Genomic DNA, 27,439 nt, shown 5'->3' with positions numbered 1-27,439 from the left:
TTAGTAAATGAGGTGTCTTTTTCCCCAGCAGATTTTAATTGCACTCTGTTTGGGCAGCATATTATAGTAATGTGATAAAAGAAATGAGAATATAAAAAATGAAAATTTAATTGGTGATTAAGCTGATGACAAGGTGGGAGGATAAAATTCAGGCCCTTTAGAAATCTAAATTCTAGCCAGTCGTGGTGCTTCACGCCTATAATCCCATCGCTTTGGGAGGCCGAGGCAGGCGAATCACCTGAGGTCAGGAGTTTGAGACCAACCTGGCCAACATAGCAAGACCTCATCTCTACTAAAAAAAAAAAATTTATATATATATATATATACTCTCTCTATATATAGTATGTATATAAAGATTTTCAGTAGAAAACATTTTGATGGTGCTTCATCTCCAAAGAAACATATGACAGGCACTGAATATGCCTCAGATGTAGCAGAGCTCACACCTTGTTACTAAGAGAGTTCATAGAGCATGGAAGTCCAACCAACTCCATCTCTCTCTCATCCCCTTCTGCAGCACATCACACAACATCATGTGGGATGGGATTAGGGAGGCCTTTAAATGCATCAATATATTAAAAAGCATATATAAGTTATTCGCCTTTGGGTTAAATGGAATTTGTTTGCTTAGATTTTCTTCACCTTAGTTCCTTGAGTTTTAATTAAATACAGCTGTGACCATAGACTAATGGACAATAAGATTTGGCAGGGGGTTAGCAGTTACTGATCTGATCTCTCACCTGATAAGAAAACCTTTCTATATCCAGTAGACCTGGGGCATCTTTGGGTGAATTATAAAAGGTACCTCTTCCTCTGGGTAACCGATACCAGGATACATGATGTAGTTACTGCAGCACTGGCTAGATTTCAGCCCTAGTTGCCCCCTTGACCAGGTGCCCTTGTACAATAACTAACCTATACAACTGTACAGTCCTAATCTCAGGGCTATGGTTTTCCAGCCTCCACGTGAATAACAGAGAGCTCACCACCTCATACAGGTAATCCCATTCACCTTTGAACAGTTTTGCGGCAAGTTCTTAATAATAAGAAAGCTCTCCTAGGTAACTTCTAGTGTGCAACTTCTACCCCCTGACCCTAGCTCTGCTTTCTGAAGGAAAAGAGATCAACTCCACCCAGGCTTCTACATAATAGCTTTTCAGATATTTGATACTATCCTATCCCATGTCTTCCAAGTCTTCTCTTCCCCAGGCTAAATACCTAATTCTTACAACTGGATCGCCATATGAGATTTTTTTAGATTTTGGTTAATATCCTATGTTATTTTGTTTGCTAATGCTAATGACTTTTTTTTTTTTTTTTTTGAGACACAGTCTTGCTCTGTCTCACAGGCTGGAGTACAATGGCACGCTATCTCGGCTCACTGGAACCTCCACCTTTTGGGTTCAAGGAATTCTCCTGCTTCAGCCTCCCGAGTAGCTGGGATTACATGTGCCCATCATCATGCCCAGCTAAGTTTTGTATTTTTTAGTAGAGACGGGGTTTCACCATGTTGGTCAGGCTGGTCTCGAACTCCTGACCTCAGGTGATCCACCCGCCTTGGCCTCCCAAAGTGCTGGGATTACAGGTGTGAGCCACCACACTTGGTCATTAATGTTCTTTAAGTCAGAAGATCATATTGAGCATGATACTCCAAATATACTGCAGCATTATAATACAGCAATTAAATCTTAATCTAAATGCTATATTTTCCTTAATACAACCCAAACCTCTATTTGTTTCCTTAATACAACCCAAACCTCTATGTAAGTTTAGAGAAATAACCATTGGCTTATATTCAATTTGTGGATATAACCATTGGCTTATATCCAATTTGTGGATATAACCATTGGCTTATATCCAATTTGTGGATATCTGGAACTCCATTTCAAACATTCTCCTCTAAGTCAGGCCTCCTCAATCTTCTACTTGTACAGTTTAACTGCTGGAACTAGATGCAAGATTTATGCCTAGTAAATTTCTTCTTGATTTTAGCCCACTGTTTCAGTATGTTAGGATCCCATTGAACATATCGAATTAATTTTTTTTTTTTGAGGTTATTCCAAAAGGGATCAGCTTGATCTTGAAGTTACTTGAAGAGGCACTTTCAATGCAAAGTGCTAAGTGGAACAGTTGGAGTAAGCAGTAGGGTGCTATGAAAGCACATAAAGCATCCTCTAGTGATAGTGAGAGGCAAGCAAGAAAACTTGCCCATGGGAATAAAAATCTCAGGTGACTCCTTAAGGGTGAATGAGAGTTAGCCAAATGAAAAGGGTCACGGAAAGCAATTTAGGAGGAGAATGGCATGAGCAAGGATTTGGGATTACAGAAATCTTTGACTGCCAACATCTTTTAGTGTCTTTCTCTTTTTGGACTCCTATGCAGTTGTCCAGAAATTATATGCTGCAGGTGTTCATTTAATTCTCTACTTACACTCTTCCTGGACAAGTTTCTATAGGTTAAGGTTGCTTGCTTTTTATGCCTTAGGATGGTCCCATTCCTGCATCTACCCTCCCTTTTCTTTCTTTGAGAAAGCACTGGAGTTAGTTAATTTCTACCCACACTCTGGCTTCTGTAAGCTTTTCTAAGAGAGGGCCATGCCTTATTCATTTTGGTGATTCTGGTTCCTAACACAGTGCTTGGCACGCCATAGGCATTTGACAAATGTTTAAAGTGTTGAAAAGCAAAACAACGATTCACAAATTGTAATATGCATAAACAATATGCTGCAAGATACAACCAGATTCATGTAGCTGTCTGACTTAGACATCACAGAAAGCCTACTTTGTAGCCAGCAGAAATCAAAGGCTTCCTTTTTAATAAAAATGAAACAATAACTTTTTGAGAATGTGTTATATGCAGATCCTTTTAATTGTTCAAAGCAGGTTCACAGAACAATGACTGGGGCTCTTGTGCCTTCTGACAATCATCTCCCAGAGTTGTTGAGCAATTTGCCAAGTTGCCTGCTGGCTCAAAGGTGAGAACTCCAGGCTACCTAAGCTCTGCCCAGTGATGCGGAATTGTCTCTCTCTTCTAATGTGCTCAGCTGGAACAGAATCGCAGAATGTCCAGAGCAGTGAACCATGAGGAATGAGAGCAGATTAGCTTAGCAAAAAGATAAACTAGGCATCGCCCAAGGGACACTGACAAGTGAGATGACCTCATGCTTTGCTCTCAAATCAGAGTTCTCAAAAGTCATCTAAGCTAGAATATGCCAGGGAATACCAGAACTTCCTATTGGCAGAAAGTAGGAGAGATAAAACTAACAAGGAATGAAAGATGTAAAGAGGTATTTGCCTCAATATCTAAATTATGATTTCAGAATTCAAGAGCCAAAAAAGAGAAACATCTCCACTATCAATAAAACAAACAAACACAAAATAGATGAAAAACAAGAGACCATAAGATCACCCAACAGAGATATTCTTGGCAAATAAAATACAGGGCCAATATAAAAGCAATAGAGAAGAGGAAACCTAAAGGGCCAATAAACACTTGACAGATGCTGGATTTCACTGGTGATCAGCAGTGAAACCACAAGGAGACACCACTTTACACACAGTTATTAGCAAATATTTAAAACTCTAACAACAAGGAAAACCATAAAACGTTGCTGAGAGAAATGAAAGAAAACCTAAACAAATGGAGGGATATATCGTGTTTATAGATTTCAAGATTCAAAATTGTTAACATGTCAGTTCTCCCCAAATTGGTCTATAGAGTCAATGCAATCTCAATTAGGATCCCAGGAGGCTTTTTTGTAGAAACTAGCAAATGAATTCTAAAATTCATGTGGCAATAAAAGGATTTAAAATATGCAAAACAACTTTGCAAAAGAAGAACAAATTTGGAGGACTAATATGATCTAGATTCAAGATTATAAAGCTACAATAACCAAGACAGTGTGGTACTGACACAAAGAAAGACAAATAGATCAACGGAACAGAATAAAGAGCCTATAAATAGATCCACACATGTTCATTTTCAACAAGGTGTAAAAAGGAATTCAGTAGAGAAAGGAAAGCCTTTTAAAGAAGTGGTGCTGGAACGGCAGGATAGCTATGTGCTTAAAAAAAAAAAAAAGGAGAGGGAGACTTCAACTCATACCTTGTTCCATATTAAAAAAAAAAGCCAACTTAAAGTGGATCATAGACCAAAATGCACAACATAAAACTATAAAATTTATAGAAGAAAACATTTATAACCTTGGATTAAGCAAATACTTCTTAAATATAACACCAAAAACACAACCCATAAAAAACAAATAAATAAATCTACTCATAAAATAAATTGATATGTTGGTCTTTATCAAAATTTAAAACTGCTTTTCAAAAGAAACTGTTGAGAGAACAACATGACATGCTAAGAACTAGGAGAAAATCTTTGCAAAGCATTTATCTGATGAAGGACTTGTGTGTAGAATAAAAAGAACCCTTAAAATTCCATAAAAAAACAAGCAATGCAATTTTTTTTTTTTTTGAGACGGAGTCTCACTCTGTTGCCCAGGCTGGAGTGCAGTGACCGGATCTCAGCTCATTGCAAGCTCCGCCTCCCGGGTTCACGCCATTCTCCTGCCTCAGCCTCCGGAGTAGCTGGGACTACAGGCGCCCGCCACCTCGCCCGGCTAGATTTTTGTATTTTTTAGTAGAGACAGGGTTTCACCATGTTAGCCAGGATGGTCTCGATCTCCTGACCTCGTGATCCGCCCGTCTCGGCCTCCCAAAGTGCTGGGATTACAGGCTTGAGCCACTGCGCCTGGCCTGCAATGCAATTTTTTTAAAAAGGCAAAAGATTTGAACAGACACTTTACCAAAGGTGTCTATGGATGGTGTTAGGGAGAGTTTTAAGAGGAAGAAAGTGAGAGAGAAGGCAACTCAATGGCCAAGCAGGTATATTTATAAGAATAAGCTTGTGAGGGGTCCCAGTCAGGAATCTGGCTGAGACCCTTGACTGCTTACACGCTGAGGTTTTTATACTAAAGTTTCTTTTTTTATTTTTGAGACAAAGATTTGCTCTTGTCGCTCAAGCTGGAGTGTGATGGCGTGATCTCGGCTCACTGCAACCTCTGCCTTCCAGGTTCAAGTGATTCTCCTGCCTCAGCCTCCTGAGTAGCTGGGATTACAGGTGCACACTACCACACCCAGCTAATTTCTTTGTATTTTTAGTAAAAATGGGGTTTCAACATGTTAGCCAGTCTGGTCTCGAACTCCTGACCTCAGGTTATACAGCTGCCTTGGCCTCCCAAAGTGCTGGGATTACAGGCGTGAGCCACTCTACCTGGCCTTATACTAAAGTTTCTATAGAGGAGGGGTTGGCAAAGTACTAGCAGGTTGGAACTGTAGGGGGCTGGGGAAGGATGTGGTAAGGGCCAGGCTTTGTTGTGGTCAGGGTTGTTACTCTCTGTTAAGGTATGGGCGAGGTTGACCTTTGCTTTGTTTTTGAAAACACTGTCACTAAGGTAGGAAACACAGTCACCAAGGTAAAAAAATGGCATCACTATTGTTAATTCTCACATTCCCACCTCTTTGTATTATTATTATTTAGGAATAGGGATGTAGGTTGTCTTTGACTACTTCCTGCTGACTGGGGGTGGTGCATGGGAGAGGTGGCCTTCCTCTGGTGATGAAGTCATTCATTGTTGCTGTAGCAGGAGTGCCTCCTTGATGTGTTATGTTATGGTGGTCTGAGCAATTGAGGTTACTCTTTCCAAAATAAACGTTTGAAAACAATTTATCAAGCAGCGTAAAAACATTAATATTAAGCAGATGACAATGAAAGGACCAATTAAAGGGAGTGCCCAATGGAGGAAAGAACTGAAAAAGTCAGCAGGTTGTTTGTGTAGGCATTCCGCAATTTTTCTAAGTTTGGCTATTCCTTCTTGTACCAATGCAGATTTATTTGTAAAGAAACAGCATTCTTCTTGCAGGAAGAGGCATAGGCCTCCCTTTTCTGCAGCGAGGATATCTAGTCTCCTGCGATTTTGGAGTACTACTGTTGCTAGGGAGTTTATCTGGTCAGCAAAGGTCAACCTCTCCTATACCTTTAGCAGACAGTAACAACTCTGACTACAACAAAGACTGACTGGCCCTTACCACATCCTTCCCCTGCCCCTACAGTTCCAACCTGCCAGCACATCCCCAACCCCTCCCTATAGAAACTTTATTATAAAAACCTCAGCTTATAAGCGATCAGGGTCTCAGCCAGATTCCTGACTGGGACTGCTTGTAGGCCTATTCTTGTAAATAAACCTGTTTGGCCATGGAGTTGCCTTCTCTCTCACTTCCTTCCTTTTAAAAATCTTCCTAACAGATGGCAAATAAGCAGATGAGAAGAAGCTCAAAATCATTAGTCATTAGCAAAATACAAATGAGATACCATCACAAATACATACCATTACAAATACAAAAGAGATACAGATACTAGAATGGCTAAAGTGAAAAAGATTGGCCCTACCAAGGGTTGGCAAGCATATGTGCAGGTACTAGAACGCTCATACGTTGCTGGTAAGAATATAAACATCATAATAATGTTTACTAATCAGGGAAAGAAGGGGCTGCGATTGAGTTGGGGTACATGGGCAGGGCTTCTAGAGTAGGTGGCAACATTCTATTTCATGATCTAGGTGATGTTCACTTTATTAAGACAAACATTTGGTTAACATGATTTTCTGAATCTCCATGTGTTTTTATAATCAAAAAGTTTCACCCAGGCTGGAGTGCAGTGGCGTAATATCGGCTTACTGCAACCTTCACCTCCTGGGTTCAAGCGATTCTCCTGCCTCAGCCTCCCAAGTAGCTGGGATTACAGGTACCTGCCACCACACCCGGCTAGTTTTTGTATTTTTAGTAGAGATGGGATTTCACCATGTTGGCCAGGCTGGTCTTGAACTTCTGACCTCAGGTGATTCACCCACCTTGGCCTCCCAAAGTTCTGGGATGATAGGAATGAACCATCATACCTGACCAAGTTTTCTTTTAAAACAAAAAGTTCTTTAGCCTTTACTCTACTGGATAAATATAGATTTTTTGCATGTTAAGTTTGCTTAAAGGAAGATGGAATTCTACTGGCAAAATGCTGTCTCCTAAATCTCCAGTAAGTAAGCTTGTACTTTTGAGGACAACACTATTTTTGGCAATGTAGAAAATGCTTATAGAAAGGGTTCAATTTGTGGCTGGGTGCAGTGGCTCACGCCTGTAATCCCAGCACTTTGGGAGGCCAAGGTGGGTGGATCACCTGAGGTCAGGAGTTCAAGACCAGCCTGGCCAACATGGCAAAACCCTGTCTCTACTAAAAAAAACACAAAATTAGCCGAGCATCATGGCAGGTGCCTGTAATCCCAGCTACTCAGGAGGCTGAGGCAGGAGAATTGCTTGAACCTGGGAGGTGGAGGCTGCAGTGAGCCGAGATCACGATATTGCACTCCAGCCTGGGCTATAAGAGTGAAACTGTCTCAAAAAAAAAAAAAAAAAGGCTTCAATTTGCTTCCCATAGCATGTTCATCTAGCTCCTACACCTCCACACTCTTATAGGCAGATACTGATCCATGGTTACTCAGATGCAGGGAAACGCCACTAGAGTCCACTGTTGAGGCAAGGGACTGGGACTTGAACTCTTAAAAGTGGCAGTCTTTTCTGAGATTCAAAATAGGTTATTCCTCATGAATTGGATGAGGGTAGTGGAGGAAGGGCATTTGGAAATAACACGTACATTACTGACCAAAAAGAAACATAGATAGCAATACACAAAACTATTGGATGATTTCTTTCTCTCCAGTTCAAAAGTCCAAATGAATTGTCATCATGCATTAGTAGAGATATTCTGAATTTTTTTAAATTCTCTTTTTCATGAAGAATTTCCAGAGTGATTGTACTTTACTTTTACCCACTGTTCTTCACAAATCATAGAAAAGCCTGGGAAGTGTCCCAGAATGGTTAAATAATGCGATAAAGCAGAATGTTTCTTACTTAAAAAAAATTAAAGCAGCAGCAACATAGAAGTTGGGCGATGCTGTGAAAATAAAGACTAGAAGAACAAAACCAACTCTAACTGGAGAACAGAGTATTTAGGGTAAAGGAACCAGGACATATTAGATTATAGTTGAATTCCAAGACTAATGTGCTGCTCAGAATCCTAGACGTTCCATTTGAATTCCTCCTGTTTTTGCTTTGAAATACTAGTCTATAAATCTAATTGATTATAAGTGTGATTTCCCTAGATGCTTGTTTACTCATTTAATGTAGTACTGTATTGCTTTTAATAAGGTATTCAGGCCCTATAAAGTATGCTTCCAAAAAAATCAAAAGCTACACTTAAGTGTTTCTCTAATAAAATCTACCTCCGTTTAAGTATAAGTAGGACCTCAACTATGCCAGCTTTTCTAATAAGGGACTGTCCCACTCCTGCAGAAGTCTTTCAGAAAACTGAGAATGCTGGTGGGGTGTGGGAGATATCCTCAATATCATTGCTATTAGAAAATTAGTACTGGGGAAAATAACTCAGCATTTCGAATACAATATTCCCCATTAAGCCTTCAAACAAACATTTCCTTATTTACCTCCTAAAGACTTTTCTGCTACCATTTAAGTCATTGGATCTTTAGATGCTTTCTTGCCTCTGATTTTAATGAGAAGCTGGCCCCTGTTTCTCTTTCAATACTCCCTGGCTTGTGGTGCTAGATCTTTCTACTCTTGACACCATTCTTGTCTCTTGACAATTTTCCCTCAATTGAAAGATATGAAACTGAGTATCACTGAAAATGTAAACACCCAAACCACACATCTGAAATCTGAGTATTTTTTTTTATCTTAAAGCTGGTCCCAGTTGGAGGTAGCATAGGAGACCAAAAATACATGTTATTTAATGGAGAATACTTCAGTAAAGTTAAAGCTGCGCTTATTTTGGCTAGACACAGTGGGTTGTGGGTGCTGCTCATTTTCATATATTCATTATACAATTGACTCTTGAACAATCCAGGAGTTAGGGGTACTGACCCCCTCCCACCTGGTACAGTAAAAAATCTACCTATAAAATTTGACTCCCCCAAAACTTAACTACTGACAGCTTACTGTGGACCAGAAGGCTTACTGATAACAGTCAATTTCACACACACACACACACACACACACACACACACACACACACACAATTTTGAGACAGAATTTCACTCTGTTTCCCAAGCTGGAGTGCAGTGATGTGATCGTGGCTCACTGCAGCCTCCGTCTCCTGGGTTCAAGTGATCTTCATGCCTCAGCCTCCCAAGTACCTGGGATTACAGGCATGCACTACCATGCCTGGCTAATTTTTGTATTTTTAGTAGACATGGGGTTTCACCATGTTGGCCAGGCTGGTCTCAACCTCCTGGCCTCAAGTGATCCATCCACCTCAGCCTCCCGAAGTGCTGGGATTACAGGCGTGAACCACCTGGCCTTAACACATATTTTGTATGTTATATGTGTGATCTACTGTATTCTTACAATAAATTAGAGAAAAAGACATTATTAAGAAAATCACAAGGAAGAGGAAATATATTTACTATTCATTTAGTGTAAGTGGATTATCATAAAGGTCTTCATCCTCGTCTTCATGTTGAGTAGGCTGAAGAGGAGGAGGAGAAGAGGTTAGTCTTATTGTCTTGGGAGTAGCAGAGGTGGAAGAGGTAGAGGAGGTGGAAAGAGAGGCAGGGGACGCCAACACACTGGTGTAACTTTATAGAAATACATTGTAATTTCTGATTTTTTTGCTTTTTCATTTCTCTAAAAATGTTTCTATATGGTACCAATTCTTCCTCCACTTTCTGCTTTAGTTTCAGTGTCCATATCATAGAAGGATCCGTGTCATACAAGAAGTCAAAAACAGTCTTGAATAATTAGAACCCTTCTGCTAGACTGTCTCAGGTCAATTTGCTTTCTGGTCCTGCTGCTTCTACATCTTCTTCCTCATTGTTTAGCACTGATTCAGAAGCACTCATCTCTATCAAGTTGTCTTCTGTGAATTTCTCTGGTGTGGTGTCTATTAACTCTTGCAGTTCTTCAAGATCTGTATTTTAAACCTTTAACCCTCTCCCCTCTCCCCAACTTTTCTGCCATTATCTACAATCTCTTTCATGATTTATTTGATTAGCTCTGTCATAAACACTGTGAAGTCATGTACAACATCTGAATACAGTTTTCTCCAGCAGGAATTTATTATTTTGAGCTTGATGGCTTTCATGGCTTTTTCTATAACAATGGTGTCTCCAATGGTGTAATCCTTCTAGACTTTCATGATGTTCTCTCTATTGGGGTTCTCGTCCATAGGGTTGACATCCTTCCATACAGTTCCGTGTGAAATGGGTCTTAAAAGTCCTTATGATTCCCTGACCTAGAGGCTGAAGCTGAATTAGAGATGTTGTGTTTCAGGGCAAGTAGACCACTTCGATGTCTTTGGTGTTGAACTCATGGGGTTCTGGGTGGCCAGGGGCATTGTTTGATATCAAAAGAACTTTAAAAGGCAGTCCTTTACTAGCAAGGTGCTTCTTGACATCAAGGACAAAACATCAATGGAATCAATCCAGTAAAAGGATTCTTGTTGTCCAGGTGTTCTTTTTGTATAACCCAAAGCCTAGCAGCTGGTGTTTATCTTTTCACTTTAACGCTTGAGGGTTAGCAGCTATACAGATAAAGGCAGTCCTGATCAGAAACTCAACTGCATTTGTACAAAACAGTAGAGTTAGCTTATCCCTTCTTGCCTTAAATCTTGGTGCTCACTTCCCTACTAATAAGTGTCCTTTGTGACATTTTTCCCCCCAGAATAGGGCACTTTCATCTGCATTAAGAATTCAATTTTTAGGCCGGGCGCGGTGGCTCAAGCCTATAATCCCAGCGCTTTGGGAGGCCGAGACGGGCAGATCACGAGGTCAGGAGATCAAGACCATCCTGGCTAACATGGTGAAACCCGGTCTCTACTAAAAAATACAAAAAACTAGCCAGGCGAGGTGGCAAGCGCCTGTAGTCCCAGCTACCCAGGAGGCTGAGGCAGGAGAAGGGCGTAAAAATCCGGGAGGCGGAGCTTGAGATCCGGCCACTGCACTCCAGCCTGGGCGACAGAGCGAGACTCCGTCTCAAAAAAAAAAAAAAAAAAAAAAGAATTCAATTTTTATACTTCATTAGGGGAGAAATGGAACTTTAGCAATCCTACCAATAAGTTTTTAAAGAACACACTGAGCCTTTATTAGCTGCATTTTTAGGCCGGATGCAGTGGCTCACACCTGTAATCCCAGCACTTTGGGAGGCCGAGGCGGGTGGATCATGAGGTCAGGAGATCGAAACCATCCTGGTTAACACGGTGAAACCCCGTCTTTACTAAAAATACAAAAAATTAGCCGGGCGTGGTGGCGGTCGCCTATAGTCCCAGCTACTCGGGAGGCTGAGGCAGGAGAATGGTGTGAACCCGGGAGGCGGAGCTCGCAGTGAGCCAAGATTGTGCCACCGCACTCCAGCCTGGATGACAGAGCAAGACTCCATCTCAAAAAAAAAAAAAAAAAAAAAAAAAAGCTGTATTTTTAGGGGTTTTTTTTGGAAAGGAAAGATAGAAAATGAAAATAATTACCTAAAAACAGACCTCTTACATGGTTTCCAAAAAACATAAGGTTTTATTTTTAAAATCAGGGTATGAGATTTACTGTAAAATATTTATTGATGCTAATGTGAGCCTTCAGTTGGAAAGAAAAAACTAGATAGTCACTCGCAAACTAAATTTCCCCAGGTGTCTTTTTTTGATTTTTTTTTTTTTTGGCGATGGAGTCTTACTCTGTCACCCAGGCTGGAGTGCAGTGGTGTGATCTCAGCTCACTGCAATCTCCACTTCCCAGGGTCAAGTGATTCTCCTGCCTCAGTCTCCTAAGTAGCTGGGATTACAGGCATGCACCACCACACCTGGCTAATTTTTGTATTTTTAGTAGAGACAGGGTTTCACCGTGTTGGTCAAGCTGGTCTCAAACTCCCGACCTCAAGTGATCCACCTGCCTCAGCCTCCCAAAGTTTGGGGATTACAGGTGTGAGCCACCGCGCCTGGCCCCAATCTTCTAATTTTTAAAGATACTCTTTCCCTTCTCTTTATTCTGAGATCTAATGTATCTATACATAAGCAAACTAGGTACTTTATATACATTTTTGTACCAGCCTTCAATGTAAACCTTAACTTAAATCATTAATGGTGCCTTTTCTGGCACCCTAAGTTGAAAAGTTATAATAGGGAGGCTGTGAGGATTTTTTTTTTTTTTTCAGCCTATGGACCAGTATTTACACTAGTTTCCTTGATCTGGTTTCCTCAGCTATAAAAATACAGTCCTATCTCCTCCAAAAGTCTGTTACAGCCAGCAAGATTCACAACTGCCAAATCACCCAGGATTTTGTATTTCATTTAAGAAGTCTGACAATGTTTTTTTGCACAATATGATACAGCCAAAACCACATTTGCCTGGGAATCAGAAAACCTGAGTTCTAGTCTAAATCTAGCCCTAAACAAACTGTGCAACGTAGCTAAGTTTGTTGACCATTTGGGGTCTCAGCAGAGAAAACAAAAATTTTGGAATTGGAATTGAAGCAGAAGAGTACTAAGGTACCCCCCCACCATCACCGTCTCCACCTCTGGCTCTAAAATATCATGTTGTTGTGAAATGCTATCTTACATCTTCTGGGGCCTAGTGAGAGGCCAGGGTCCCAGGCAGCAAGTGCTAGAGAAAAGGTAAGGACAATTTATAAGGAAGTCCCTTGATCTCAGTTTCCCTGAACTATGCAGCTCTTCAGTCTTTAAAATGGCTACAAGACACACTAGCATTTCAAACACTGCTGTTGCCTGTGACAGGTGAACTCAGGGAGATTAGGAAGTAGCAAAATTCTGTTTTTGATTTTCTTCAAGACAGAATGGGTATGTAAGCATTAACTGTTGCTATTATACATACTATTCAACATTCTCCATTCATTTTTCATGAACTCACACAACATATCAAAGGGATGAAGCTCTACTCCTTAGTGCATCTCTCAGAACTACAGACAGACTCATTTCTCTCTGTCAGCAGAGACTCATTTCTCTCTGTCTTCAGTTGTGAAAATATCTTATGGAAATAGAAAAAGCTTTACAGAATAGTATATTCAACCCCCACACAACCCCACATTCCCATCTTCTCTATACACTGCCTCCAGAAACAAGCACTGTGTGCACAAGTCAAATAGATACCTAAGCCCCCAGTGGACAGCAGCTTAGGCACCAGTGGGCAGGCACAGAGGAGGCAGAGGGTAGAGCACTGGAGCAGGACTGGATTAAGGCCTCCAGAGCTGCTCCAGGCCTCCATAGCTCCTACTACCTCAACAATCCTTGCCGCAACTGCTTTCCCATTCACTACAGAGAAACCTACTTGAGCATCTCTCTTCAGATATTATTCCACAGATACACATAAAAAAATCACCACAGGAGAGTCTGAAAAAGATGATTATCAACGACTTTGATTGTGTCCCACAGGATGGAAATTAGGTTGAAAGACTGGGAGTTTGGGGTGGGCACAGTGGCTCACGCCTGTAATCCCAACACCTTGGGAGGCTGAGATGGGCGGATCACTTGAGGTCAGGAGTTCAAGACTAGCCTGGCCAACACGCTGAAATCCTGTCTCTACCAAAAATACACAAATTAACTGGGCGTGGTGGCATATACCTGTAATCCCAGCTACTTGGGAGGCTGAGGTGGGAGAATCGCTTGAACTTGGGAGGCGGAGGCTGCAGTGAGCTGAGATCACACCATTACACCCCAACCTGGGCGACAGAACAACTCTGTCTAGGGAAAAAAAAAAAAAAGGTCAGTAGCGGTGGCTCACGGCTGTAATCCCAGCACTTTGGGAGGCCGAGGCGGGCAGATCACGAGGTCAGGAGATTGAGACCATCCTGGCTAACACGGTGAAACCCCGTCTCTACTAAAAATACAAAAAATGGGCCAGGCGTGGTGGCGGCCACCTATAGTCCCAGCTACTCGAGAGGCTGAGGCAGGAGAATGGCGTGAATCCAAGAGGTGGAGCTTGCAGTGAGCCAAGATCACACCACTGCACTCCAGCCTGGGTGACAGAGTGAGACTCCATCTCAAAAAAAAAAAAAAAAAAAAGAAAAGAAAAGAAAAGAAAGATTTGGCATTTGCAACCACCAGTTTTAGTTCCTACTCTGCCTGTAACTGGGAAGCCATGGGCAAGTCATCTGGCAACTCTGGCCTTCGTTCTCTCACTTACAAAATGAGTAGATTTGACAAAACAATCTCTAGTATATTTGTCAGATCTAAACTTCTATTAGTCTATAGTAAGATTACTAAAAACCAGGAAAGCATGGTTTATATTATAAATCAAACTTAGCTATAATACGGAAAGCATTTAAATATATAGATTCTGAGGCCCCACCCAGGACCTTTACAGAGTTCCTTACACAACTGACTGGACAGTATGACCAAAGGATAAGGATGAGCTGGCTGGGTGAACCTGTGCTAGTATTCAGGAACTGACATTCTGTGGGGTAATTAGTATTCACATTAATGAATGGAAAAATGTCTATTTAATTTGCAAATGATCACAAGCTAGCAGGGCAAATCAGTATTTCAAACAAATTTAGAGATTGAAGGAGAGTGGTCAGAAGCCAAGAGCATAAATGTCAGAGAGGAAAGATCAAATGTATTGCCCCTGGAGAAGAAAGAAAAACTTCACTAAGATGAAGTTAGTAAGGCTATATATATCAGAAAAAGATCTGAATGTCAGAGTAGATAACTGACCAGCAATCAGAACATTAGCAGTGGGCCTGAAGGAATGTAGGAATTGACTGAGGTTGTCCTTGCTTTGCATGGTTCTAAAATGAAAGAATGTCAGTCCCCAAACCATAGGGTTGAAATTTCAGTTGCCATGGTTTATTAACTGTGAGTAATTAAATGAAGTACAAACTTGATTGCTAGCTCTTCAGTTCACAACATAAATAACAGATGTGTATTATGATCAGTGTCAAATCACATCACTTCTTTCACAGTCTGTCGGTGACTAGTCACTGTGCATCTGTTATTCAGTTAATGCACAAACAGCAAAGTGTGCAGTGGGGTTGCCTCCTTGTCTTCCAATGATGAAACCCAAAAACAGATAACTGAAAGAGGGAACTGGCTAACAAAGATGAAAATGCAGCAAAGTAACAAAAAGTGGTAACAGTAATGTAAATAGGGTTATAGAAGAAATAGCTTAACTGTGGGATTATTGACATTGCTGCTATGTAAGGGACTCTAGATATGCACCAGAGGAACTTAGTGAAGGAAAACTAATCTATGTAAATGAGGAAAGTGGTTGGGACGAAAGGTATGAAGATGTCCCAGAGGAAGTGATGCTGGCAAAAACTTCACATTAAAGAAACTCTTGCAGATATTTCATGACACTGAAAGCACAAAGTGTAAAATATTGGAAGCTCATCCAAACTTAGAAGGGAGTATGATGACAACTCACCAAGGCACAGAAAAGATGTTTTCTCAGTATCATAAACCATATGACAAAAAGGAGGCAAGTACAATTCAAATTACTTGGGATTTTTTTTTTTTTTATAAATACAGACACACCTAGTTTTATTGTGTTTCGCTTTATTGTGTTTTGTAGATATTGTGGGTTTTTTTTATTTTTAATAAATCGAAGGTTTGTGGCACCCCTGCACTGAGCGAGTCTTTCAGCATCATTTTTCCAACAGCACGTGATCATTTTGTGTCTTTGTCACATTTTGTTAATTCTCACAATATTTCCAACTTTTTCATGGTATCTGTTATGTTAATCTGTGATCAGTGATCTTTGATGTTACTATTCCAATTGTTTTGAGGTGCCATGAACCACACAGATAGAAGACAGTGAACATAACCCATAAATGTGTGTATCCTAACAGCTCCACTGACAGGATATCCCTCCATTTTCCTCCCTCTCTTCAGGCTTTCCTATTCCTCCAGATACCACAATATGGAAATTAGGCCAATTAATAACCCTAAAATGGCCTCTTTAAGTGTTTAAGTGAAAGGAAGAGTCACCTGTCTCTAACTTTAAAGCAAAACCTAGAAATGATTAAGCTTAATGAGAAAAACATGTTGAAAGGCCAAAAGCTAGGCATCTTGTGCCAGTTAGCCAAGTTGTGAATGCAGAGAAAAAATTCTTGATGGATATTCAAAGTGCTACTCCAGTGAACATATGAATGGTAAAGTGAAAGAGCCTTCTTGCCAATATGGAGAAAGTTTTAATGGTCTAGATAAAACAGCGGTCCTCAACCTTTTCAGCACCAGGGACCAGTTTTGTGGAAGACAATTTTTCCACAGACCAGGTTGCAGGGGGGTTCGGGATGATTCCAGCACATTACAGTTATTGGGCACTTTATTTCTATTATTACTTTTTTTTCTTTTTTTGAGACGGAGTCTTGCTCTGTTGCCCAAGCTAGAGTACAGTGGTGCGATCTCGGCTCACTGTAACCTCAGCCTCCGGGGTTCAAGCAATTCTACTGCCTCAGCCTCCCAAGTAGCTGGGACTATAGGCATGCACCACCATGCCCAGCTAATTTTTGTATTTTTAGTAGAGATGGGGTTTCACCGTGTTGGCAAGGCTAATCTCAAACTCCTGACCTCAAACGATCCCACCTGCCTCGGCCTCCCAACGTGCTGGGATTATAGGTGTGAACCACTATGCCCAGCCTATTATTACATTGTAATATATAATGAAATAATTATAAATTCACCATAATGTAGAATCAGTGGGAGCCCTGAGCTTGTTTTCCTGTAATTACATAGTCCCATCTAGGGGTGATGGGAGACAGTGACAGATCATCAAGCATTAGATTCTCATAAGGAGCATGAAATCTAGATCCCTCATGTGCACAGTTCACAGTGGGGTTTGCGCTCCTATGAGAATCTAATGCTGCCATTGATCTGACAGGAGGCGTAGCTCAGATGGTAATACAAGTATTGGGGAGCAGCTGTAAATACAGATGAAGCTTGTCTTGCTCACCCACCACTCACCTCCTGCTGTGTGGCTTGGTCTGTGGCCTGGGGGTTGAGGATCCCTGAGACAGAAGATCAAACTAGCCACAACATTCCCTTAAGCCAAAACCTAATGCAGAGCAAGGTCCCCAGCACTGAGGCAAGACCCTTTTACAGCAAAAAGATTACTACTCACTGAAAGCTCAGATGGTCATTAGCATTTTTTTTAAGCAACAAAGCGTTTTTAAAGGAAGGTATGTGCGTTGTTTTTTTAGACATATGCTACTGCATGCTGAACAGACTACAATATGGTGGAAATGTAAGTTTTCTTTGAGGCATGCACTTTTATTCAACTGGTCTCAAGTCAGTGTATGGGTATTCCCTGGCTACCTCCACCCACTCCCAGGGAGACCAAAAGCCTTCATACATCTCAAGTTGGGGGACAAAAAAGGAGGGCCACAAAGGCCGAGCATTCAAAATAAAACAAAATAAAGAAGTATTAAGGCGAAGATTTAAAAAATGTTGCATTACATAATTTACACGAAAGCAGTGCTATCACCTCCCCTGTGTGGATATGGGAGAGGATTGGGCCATTCTCCTTAGAGAGAAGTGGGGTGGCTTTTAGGAGGGCAAGGGACTTCCTGTAACAATGCATCTCACCATATTTGGAATGACTATTAAAAAAATGTACAATCAAAGTCTCGCCACATTGTAGAACTTTGGGGGATGCTTGCTCCAACCAACTGCTGTCACCTCCACCATTCCAGTTTTTAAATCCCGAGTCAAGCTAAACAAAACAAAACAAAACAAAATAAAAAAACAAAGTCATGCCAATCTCATCTTGTTTTCTGCGCAAGTTAGGTTTTGTCAAGAAAGGGTGTAACGCAACTACATCACAGTCCACCTAGAAGCATTTGCGGTGGACGATGGAGGTGCCTGACTCGTCGTACTCCTGCTTGCTGATCCACATCTGCCGGACGGTGGACAGCAGGGTCAGGATGGAGCTGCTGATTCACATGGAGTACTTGCGCTTGGCAGGAGCAATACTCTTGATCTACATTGTGCTGGGTGCCAGGGCGGTGATCTTCTGCATCCTACCAGTGATGCCAGGGTATGTGGTGGTGCCGCCAGACAGCACTGTGTTGGCATACAGGTCCTTGAGAATGTCCACATCACACTTCATGATGGAGTTGAAGGTAGTTTCATGGATGCCACAGGATTCCATGCCCAGGAAGGAAGGCTGGAAGAGCACCTCGGGGCAGTGGAACCGCTTGTTGCCGATGCTGATGACCTGGCCATCAGGCAGCTTGTAGCTATCTCCAGGGAAGAGCTGGAGGCCACCATGGCCATCTCCTGCTCGAAGTCCAGGGTGACATAGCACAGCTTCTCCTTGATGTCATGCATGATTTCCCACTTGGCTGTGGCGGTGAAGATGTAGCTGCGCTAGGTGAGGATCTTCATAAGGTAGTCAGTCAGGTCCCGGCCAGCCAGGTCTACATGCAGGATGGCGTGGGGGAGGGCATACTCCTCGTAGATGGGCACAGTGTGGGTGACCCCATCACTGGAGTCCATCACAATGTCAATGGTACGGCCAGAGGTGTACAGGGGCAGCACGGCCTGGATGGCCACGTACATGACTGGTGTGTTGAAGATCTCAAATATGATCTGGGTCATCTTCTTGCAGATGGCCTTACGGTTCGGGGGGCCTTGGTCAGCAGCATGGGGTGCTCCTTGGCAGCCACACACAGCTCGTTGTAGAAGGTGTGGTGCCAGATCTTCTCCATGTTGTCCCAGGTGGTGACGATGTCCTGCTCGAATGGTGTACTTCAGGGTCAGGATGCCTCTCTTGCTCTGGGACTCATTGCCCACATGAGTCCTTCTGAGCCATGCCCACAATCACACCCTGGTGCTTGGGGCGCCCCACAATGGAGGGGAAGGTGGCCCGGGATGGGCATCGTCACTTGCAAAGCCGGCCTTGCACATGCTGGAGCCGTTGTCAACAAGCACAGTGATATTATCATCCGTGGTGAGCTGGCGGTGGGTGTGGACGGGAGGCAGAGCGGCGAGGGCGAGGCTCTGTGCTCCCAGGGTGGACACGGTCTCAGCAGAAACATAAGTTTTATATGCACTGGGAAACCAAAATATTTGTCTGCCTTTGCTTTTTTGTGAAACCTGCTTTTGCAATGGTGTGGAATCCAGCCTGCAATGCCTCTGAGGTATGCCTATAAATAAAACTTCACTTCTCATTATTCATAATGTTTTAAATTACAGCTCACTAACATTCGTTTTACTGGTTTTCTTTTCATTTCTCTATACATAGATAACCAATAGAAATAGTTTCAAATGTTTTGACACACATTTATGTATCATAAATTTTCTCATTGATTATTAAGATCATATAGAGTCAGTTAGCACGGTAATTTTTGGTCTCACACTAGTGTGCAAAGCAAAAACTACAAGTATTTAGGAAACATGAGGTGAGTTTTTCACTCTACTAAGTACTCATCAGATATTTCTGCAGCACTGGGTCCAGTTTAAGCTTTACAACCAAAGATGGGCATGGAAAATGAAGGAGAAAGTAATAATAACAGGTAAGATACTAAAAAAACTGGCCATAGAAAAACTGTTTAAGGAATTTGATAGATTTTAGCCACTGAAAAGACAGTTGAAGTGGTAATTTAACTATGGCTGATCTTCAATGACTTTTCCATAAAGGACACTGACTAGTCATTATACATCTCTATAGATGACTGAACAAACAAAAACCAGTTTTAAGTGGAACATGATGGATTTGGGTTAACTTAAAAATGAACTTACAGTGAAAGAGGTACTATATATCTGAACAGATTTCAAAGACAGCTCTGTAATTTTATTTCTGGAAGTCCTAAAATGAACAATTAGTTCTTATCCAATTGGAATGGTTTAAGTTTTGAAAACAGGCAAGGGAAGATGGACTGTATGACCTGTAAAGGTCTCTGCCAGAGTTAAGATGCTGTGATTTTTACTATTCTAGAACTTTATTTTACCCGAAGCTGCCAATTATTTTTGAGCACTGTACTCAAATTGTTCTTTGCTTTGCACATTCAGCTCCCTTTCTCCCAGACCCTCTCCAGCTAAAGGGCATTAGATTATGGAGTGGAACTCCGATGGGAAAGAAAAGCTGCAGAACAATCCTTTTCTCAGTGAGGCTCTGTGATGGGGACTGCAGTGGCTTTGATGTACACAGCTCCCACAGCATCGGTGCAGCCATACAAATGAGCCCTGAGTGCCTGGGACAGGTCTTTGCTGCTGTTGCTACTGCTGCTGCTGCATTCTGTGCACTCAGACAGTACTGCTCCAGAGCACCTGCTTGGGTTTGAAATATGGATATTCATTATAAAAATCCATACGTTCATTGCCAAATTGGGCATATTAACACCCTCCCAGGACAAGGAATTTACAGGGAGGACAAATACGGACCTTTTGATCTGTCTTCGGTGCTGATAATTCTTGAACATTAAACTAGACAATTCTTGTTACAAAAAATCCACAATCTCGTCTCCATTAAAAATCATCAGGCCTACCAGGTAAGGGATTGATATTTTCAAACAGGGCACTGATGTGTTCTCCATTCTCCTGTTTGCTCAACTCCATTTATGTATTAGCTCTGCTAAACTTGAATCTTGGTCCAACATTCTTTGGAGGTGGCTCAATAATAAAATCTCTAACACAGTGCAGTATCCTAGCCCTGCATCCTTTTTTTAATTAGTAGGTTTCCAGAAGAAAATCATGTGTCAGAAAAAATCCAAACCCTGAATGCTGATAGCTCCCAACAAGATGAAGTATGAGAGAAACAGAAACTCTTTAAACTGTAAGTTATTTGAGGATAAGGTATCTTCTACTAAAAAACTACTACTAGGAATATTTGTTTTCTACTATAATTCTGGCTTTGAAAATAATAAAGTTGGCTTCAGAAATAGAGACTACAAATATTCTCCAATAATGAGTCTCACAGCAGAAATGAAATTTGTTCTTAAATCAAATTTCCAGTTGGAGATTGTTCTGGGTTTTTGTTTTGTTTTAATCTGACATAGAGTTTTAGACTTGAGAATTGTCTCTACAGCAAAAATATCCAGTATTGGTTGGACATTCCTGAATATGTCCAAATATTTACTTGATGAGAAGGTTGTAAATTCTTTTTTTTTTTTTTGCAAGGGACTGGAGTTTTATTTTTTATTTATTTTTATTTTTTTGAGATGGAGTCTTACTCTGTTGCACAGGCTGGAGAGCAGTGGTGCAATATCATCTCACTGCAACCTCTGCCTCCGGGTTAAAGTAATTCTGCCTCAGCCTCTTGAGTAGCTGAGATTACAGGTGCATGCCACCATGCCCAGCTAATTTTTGTATTTTTAGTAGAGACAGGGTTTCACCACACTGGCCAGGCTGGCCTCGAACTCCTGATCTCAGGTGATCCACCTGCCTTGGCCGCCCAAAATTCTGGGATTACAGGTGTGAGCCGCTGCACCCGGCTGGACTGGAGTTTTATTATTACTCACATCAGTCTCCAATTCTTATTTTATTTTTAGAGATGGGGTATTTCTCTGCCCAGGCTGGAGCACAATGGCATGATGATAGCTCATTGTAACCTCAAACTCAGGCTCAAGTGGTCCTCCTGTCTAAGCCTACCAAAACACTGGGATTACAGGCATTAACCAATGGGCCTTTTTTCTTTTTTTGACATAGATGTTTATTGCTACAAACTCGCCCCTTAGCACTGCTTTTGGTGCATTCCATAAGTTTTGGTATTTTGTATTCTATTTTTGTCTCAAGATATTTTAAAAGTTCCCTTTTAACTTCTTGACCTATTGTTTAGAAGCACGTTGTTTAATTTCCATGTATTTGGAAATTTTCTAAAATTCCTTCAGTTCTTAACTTCTAGTTTCATACTTTGGTGGGTAGAAAAGATATTTGATATGATTTCAATCTTCTTAAACTCATTTAAATTTATTTAGACTTGTTTTGTGCCTAAACTTTTTTTTTTTTTTATTTTTTTGAGATGGAGTCTCAATCTATTGCCAGGTTGGAGTGCAGTGGCACGATCTCGGCTCACTGCAACCTCCAATTCCCAGGTTCAAGCGATTCTCCTGCCTCAGCCTCCCGAGTAACTGGGACTACAGGTGGGTGCCACTATGCCTGGCTTATTTTTTTGTATTTTTAGTAGAGATGGGGTTTCACCTTGTTGGCTAGCTTGGTCTTGATCACTTGACCTTGTGATCTGCCTGCCCTGACCTCCCAAAGTGCTGGGATTACAGGCATGAGCGACCGCACCTGGCCCTAACATAAAATTTATCCTGGAGAATGTTCAATGTGTGCTAGAGAAGAATGTATATGATGTCGTTGCTGGATGCAATGTTCTGTATATGTCTATTAGGTCCATTTGATGTAAAGTATAGTTTAAGTCCAATGCTTCCTTATTGATTTTTTTTGGTCTGGATGAAATGTCCATTGCTTAAAGTTGGGTATCAAAGTCCCCTACTATGATTGTGTTTCGATCTATCTCTCCCTTCAGGTCCTTTAATATTTGTTTAATATACTTAGGTGTTCCAGTGTTGGCACATGTATATGTATAATTGTTATAGTCTCTTGATGAACTGACCTCCTTGTCTTTATATAATGACCTTGTCTCATTTTACAGCTTTTAACTTAAAGTCTATTTTATCTGATATAAGAATAGTTACCCCTGCTTTCTTTTGATTTCTATTTGCATGGAATATGTTTTGCCACCCTTTTACTTTCAGTCTATGTGTGTCCTTAATGGTGAAATGAGTGTCTTGTAGGCAACATATAGTTGGCTCTTGCTTTTTAAATTCATTCAACCATTCTATGCCTTCTGATTAGAGAATTTAATCCATTTACATTCAAAGTAATTATTGATAGGTAACGACTTACTACTGCCATTTTGTTAGTTTTCTGATTGTTTTGTGGATCCTTTTTTCCTTCTTCTCTTGCTATCTTCCTTTGTGATTTATTTTCTCTAGTGTAAGGTTTTGATTCCTTCCTTTTTGTTTTTTGTGAATCTACTACAGGCTTTTGTTTTGTGGTTACCATGAGGCTTACACAGAACATCTTATAGTTATAACAGGCCATTTTAAACTGATAACTTTGAGTGCATAAAAAATCTCAGTACTTTTACTCTACTCGCCCCTCATATTTTGTTTTTACTATCAACATTTACATCTTTTTATATTGTGTATCCTTAAGCAACTATTATAGCTATTATTATTATCATTTTATTTTTTTTCCAAGACAAGGTCTCATTCTGTTGCCCAGCCTGGAGTTCAGTGGCGCAATACTGGCTCACTGCAACCTCTGCCTCCCAGGTTCAAGTGATTCTCCTACCTCAGCCTTCTGAGTAGCTGGGACTACAGGCACGTGCCACCACACCCAGCTAATTTTTGTATTTTTTGGTAGAGACGGGGTTTTATCATGTTGGCCAGGCTGGTCTCGAACTCCTGACCTCAAGTGATCTACCTGCCTCAGCCTTCCAAAGTGCTAGGATGACAGGCGTGAGCCATTGCACCCAGTGCTATTAGTATTTTTAAATAGTTTTGCCTAACCTTCATGCTAAAGATATAAGTAACTTACCACCATTACAATATTATTCTGAATTTGACTGTGTACACTTTTACCAGTGAGATTTATACTTTTATATGTTTTAATGTTTACTAATTAGCATCCTCTTCTCTCAGCTTGAAGAACTCCGTTCAGCCTTTTTCATAAGACAAGTTTGGTGGTGATGAACTCCCTCAGCTTTTGCTTATCTGAGAAAGCCTTCACTGCTCCTTCATTTCTGAAGGACAGCTTCCAGGCATTCTTGTTTTCTCCTTCAGCACTTTGAATATAGTCATCCCTCAGCATCTGTGGGGAATTGGTTCCAGGACCATTTGAGAATACCAAAATCCACAGATGCTCAAGTCCCTTACATAAAATTATATAGTATTTGCATATAACAACATATGCATATCCTCCCACACATTTAAAATAATATCTAGATTACTAGTAGTACCTAATACAAAGTAAATAACAGTTATACTGTACTGTTTAGGGAATAATGACAAGAAAAAAAGTCTGTACATGTTTAGTACAGATGGAACCATTGTAGGCTTAACTACATATTTGATCCATGATTGGTTAAATCCATGGATGAAGACCCTGCAGCTACAAAGGGCTGAAGCCTGATTTCAAAGGGGCTGGTCTGGTGCTGGGGGGTACCTGGAGCCTGAGTTTGTGGGGGCAGGCTGGGTCCTGGGTCCACAGGAGCTGGCCTGGATCATGGGTCTCCAGGGGTGGTCCTGGAGACATGGTTCATGGAGACTGTCCTGGCACTGGTGTCTACAGGAGTGGGTCTGGACCCTGGGTTTGTTGGAACAGGTTTGGATTCTGAGTCCACTGGAGGTTGGGTCTATGGGGACTGGCCTGGAGTCTGGGGCCAGCCTGGTGTTAGGGCAGGAACAAAGCTTGGATCTGTAGGGGCTAGTCTGGGGTCTGGGATCATGGGTATTGGCACGGTACCTGGAGCCCTGGGGGCTGGCCTGAAGACTGGGTCTATGGGGATGTGCATGGAGGTTAGGTGTGCAGGTGCTGGTCTGGAAGCTAGGTTTCTGAGGGCTGACCTAGGTCCTGGAGCCGTGAGAGCCAGCTTGGAACCTGGGTCCACAAGGATGTTCCTAGAGCCTGTGTCCATGGGTTCCAGCCCAGTGCTGGGGTCTACTAGTATAAGCCTGGACCCTGGATCTGCTAGAAAAGCGCTAAACCCTGGAGCTGCTGGAGTGTGGGGTTGCAGAGGCTCGCCTACAGGGTGGGGTCACGAGAATCAGCCGGGCCTAGAGCCCGTGTCTGAAGGTGATGGCTTGGTGCCTGAGGCCTAGCGTGCTGCCTTGGCACTGGGGCAGGCTTAAAGCCTGGGATTATGTGGGCTGACCTGCCTCTGGGCTGTTCTGGAACCTGGGGTAGGCCTGGAGACTAGGTCTGCAGGGGCTGGCCTGGAGGCAGGGTCCACTGAGCAGGCCTGGAGCCTGGTGCTGCAGGATCTAGCTTGGCACTGCGGTGGACCTGGAAGCCTAGTCTGTAGGTACACGCCTGGAGTCAGAGAACATGGGGGCCTACCTAGTGATGGGTTTTACTGGGACAGGACCAGTGTTGAGGAATGAGGCAATGTCCGGTACCCACTCCTCCTTCCCTCACACAGAGGGTATCTTTCTCCATGCTGTGCTGTCTGAGGTTTAGGGAAGTGTGACGAGGGTAACGTAAAACTATCTTTCCTGCCCTCTTCAATGTATCTTTTCTCATTTCCACATGATACCTCATTGCTGCAATCTCTCATCTGATCTCCCTAGCTCTTGTGAAGGTATTTTCATGCATGGATAGTTGTTTACATTAATATTTCTGTGAGGTGATGAGTGCTATAAAGTTCAGTTTCACCGTCTAGCTCATGTTCAAATGCTCAGTTTCTCTCCTATAGATTCTTACTGTAGAGTAAAGAATGAGTAAAATGAGTAAAGAAATCATTTCCAGGGCACAGCGAAAGTATTAAAGGACAGATTTGAGTAGGGATTGCCTTTTTTTTTTAAGCTCCTCAGCTGATTTTTTTTTTTTTTAATTGTATACCAGTTTGAGAACCATTGTTCTGGAATTTGCTGCTCAAAGTGTTCTGCATGTTGAAAATTTTACATGCAGAATTTTAGGCTCTATCCTCTTTAACAAGATCCCCAGATGATTCATTTATACGTTAAAGTTTGATAAACACTGCTCTTGAACAGTGTCAACCTTGGCTACACATTAGAATCATGTGGGGGGCTTTTGAAAAATGATACATGCATTGATATTTCTTTAAAGTTTTCTAATGATTAAAACATGAATACCACTGAACTACAATGTACAAACACAAATATCTGCTCAGGTATACTCTAGTCATGATGAGTAGAAGGAAAAAAGAAAAAGTTTGAACTCCCACTTTCAAGAAGAGACACCCGGGGACTACCTCAACAGAAGAGTGCTGCTAGCACCAGAAAGAAAATGACCCTTACGATGATAAAGGCCTGAAGGGTAACTCCCAAATTTCATTCCACAATACTCTAACTGCTATGCTTGTTTACGGCATCTTCGCTCTACCTCTCTAAAACCAGCCTTCGTTGTTGTCCTGTTCTCTGCCCACTCCTCTCCCCAATCCATACCCAAAGATTCTACTCCTGAGATTCCTCAAGCAAACATGTTTCTGACTCTAAGGAAGAAAAATGGATCAAGCTCAAAAGAAATTCCCCATTCTGCACTAAGGTTGCAAAGGATATATTCTTACCAACACGTTGTCTTGTGGTTCATCTCATTCCCTTCAGAGTGCCTGCTGGCAATGACGCAGGATACCAGAATTGCTGATAGAACCTAGTCTGTCTCCATAGGAGAAACTGTCTCCTTGCCTGTTGTCTCCTTGCCCCGGAGCTTTCTTAATGTAGTTCTGCTGCCAAAGTGAGTGGATTTTTCCCGTGGGCCTGATTTCTATTGTTAAGTTTTTACATTATTGAAATCTAACAGTGACAGTTGCTGCCCTATAATCTAGACGATGCTTGCAGATGATGAAAAGGAAACATGTCTCTCTCTACTCTTTACAGAAAAACCAGAATGATCATACATGCCGTAAGAAACAATAGTTTCAGTCCATATGACTTCTGTTGTTTCCAAACAACCACAACAAAATCATAACGATGACAAAAAGGTATGTTCTTCAATGTTCATGACATTGAGATCTCCCATCTACTTCCAGTAGGCCTTTTAAAGGACTCTTTTCCTGTCTTAAAAAAATATTATATATATTTAAGGTAAACAACATGATGTTATACTATATATAGTAAAATGGTCTTTTGTGTGAGGTATTTCCTACATCACACTAAAGAGACTTTGTTAGATAATATAATTAACAAAGCTACATTTCTTCATCTGGTTCGACGTGGAACTAAGGTATTGTCATCAGGGATATAAGGATCACAGCTGCTTACAGGTGGTATATGATCTGGAGCTATGATTCCTTCACCACAAAACGGGGATAAGACTCTCTCCTTTTTAGTTCTGCTATCAAGATTAAATGAGATAATACATATATAACTTTGTAAATTGCAAAGTGGTCTACAAGATTTAGATATGCTTATTATTAGTTGGTAGGAGTGAGTGATGTATGCTGGAAGACGAGTAAAGAAATCATTTCCAGGGCACAGCAAAAGTATTAAAGGACAGATGAAGTTCTCTGATGGCAAATTTCTGCACAGGGGAACAAGGGTTCTATGTCTAGTTTCCTATTAAAGATAAGAGGCAACACTAGACATTGCCTTTGACATTAGTTTCAAGCAAGCAGACTGATCAGAGGCAATGCATATGTGATTCAACACTCCACGGAAAGGGTGTCTGTCAATTCTGTCATGACCATTAG

At 41.5% G+C, this 27,439-nt stretch overlaps 1 protein-coding gene and 1 pseudogene across 2 annotated transcripts in view; both read right to left on the bottom strand.

The window, feature by feature from the left end:
* Nucleotides 1-27,439, bottom strand: part of FRMD5 (FERM domain containing 5) — a 345,313-nt gene that overhangs the window by 102,293 nt on the left and 215,581 nt on the right. The gene's annotated exons all lie outside the window — the stretch shown is intronic.
* LOC117070754 lies at nucleotides 17,359-19,053 on the bottom strand (annotated as a pseudogene).

The sequence above is a fragment of the Trachypithecus francoisi genome, unplaced genomic scaffold (genome assembly GCF_009764315.1).
Source record: "Trachypithecus francoisi isolate TF-2019V2 unplaced genomic scaffold, Tfra_2.0 Lachesis_group3, whole genome shotgun sequence".
In the NCBI taxonomy this organism is placed as follows: Eukaryota; Metazoa; Chordata; class Mammalia; order Primates; family Cercopithecidae; genus Trachypithecus; species Trachypithecus francoisi.
This window is presented reverse-complemented; position numbering and strand designations above follow the sequence as displayed.